Genomic DNA, 1,551 nt, shown 5'->3' with positions numbered 1-1,551 from the left:
CTTCCTCCTTCGGGCGCGATGCCCGCTGAAACTTAAATCTAGGCTCGAGATTTCCTAATCGCAAGCGAAAAAAAAAAATAAAAAAAAAGACTACATCGCGGAAGCTAAGTGCACATGGACGACCAACGATCGCAGTGACCATTGTCCGCACATGTGCAGAATCTCGAGCTCAACGTTCGTTTCGACCTACTTCGCGACCGCGACCGCGAATTCGAAAAATCGACGGGCAAAGCCAGAAACGAGGGGCCGTCGATGACCACTCGTCTCAGCCTCGCTCTCGATTCTTCAAATTTTATTTCCTGAAACAGGTTGTCGCGCGAAAACGCGCCTACCCGACCAGTGACTGTGACAACCTGCCCGGCCCTACCTACTTATGATTAACAGGCACACCAGAAAGTATACTACCTATCCTACCTAGCGCTATATTTAAAAAATGGCAAAACAGGCACACCAACACATTCACTCCACGGTTCTCATGCATTACACCCGGGTGCAAAATGCCTACACTAGGGAGTGCGTCCCGGGACGCCTCCGTCACCCGAGTTTGTCACACTTTCATACTCTAACTTTACGTACCATTTTCCTGAAATCGACTGACGATGACTAGTGATCATTGCGTGTATCGTGATAAAAATATATTTTGACTGTTATTATTTATATGTATATATATGTACATATACATCGAAAGGATGTATAATTTTAAAAAACAATTAAGATTGATAAAAATTATTTATTTGTAACTCGCGATATTCTATTAGCATATGTAATATTGCAATTGTAATAGTAATATTGCAATTAATAATAATGAGTGTAAATAACAACGACGCAATTCCACAGCCTAATCACACATACTCTGTGGAAATACATCGTGCACGATACACTAACTCATCGTCAGTCGCTAAAAAATTTTTATTAACTTACAAACTATGGTCATCATGCCCATTGCCTTTCTCTCATCCAAGTAACACCTGGGCACGTGAGTGAGATCAAGGCAATGGACACGGAAAGGGTTAAATCTGAAAATCCTAATCTAAAAAGATTGTTAATATTTTGTATCTAACGGATTAATATAATTGATTTATTAAACTAATTTTATTTCAAACTTTATCTACTTTTCAAATTTAATAAAATATTGAAATTTAATATCTATTGGCAAAAATTAAAAATGAATAAGAAATTTATTTATAGCAAAAAAGATTGAATGTATAGTAAAACAAAATTGACTCTAATTAATAAAAATAATCTCAGGCGATTCCTTTATCAAAGCATATTTTCGAAAACAATATTTAATATTTCAAAGTTTATTTGCTTTGATTCTGAAATCTACCTGTCGCGAATTGTCTTCTTGCACATATAATTTGGTATATTTATATTCGGAGAGAAAAAACTAAAAATTTTATATATTTCATATCAAAATTGAAATTTATTAAAAATTCACTAAAGAATTTTGATATTAATAATTAAATACACAATGCGCAAGAAGACCTAGCCTGAACTAATAAATAAATTACACAAAAATGTTACTACTCACGGGTATAATGAAATACCCGT

This window comes from Apis dorsata, unplaced genomic scaffold, assembly GCF_000469605.1.
Source record: "Apis dorsata unplaced genomic scaffold, Apis dorsata 1.3 scaffold_4, whole genome shotgun sequence".
In the NCBI taxonomy this organism is placed as follows: Eukaryota; Metazoa; Arthropoda; class Insecta; order Hymenoptera; family Apidae; genus Apis; species Apis dorsata.
Note: the sequence above shows the minus strand (reverse complement) of the source record.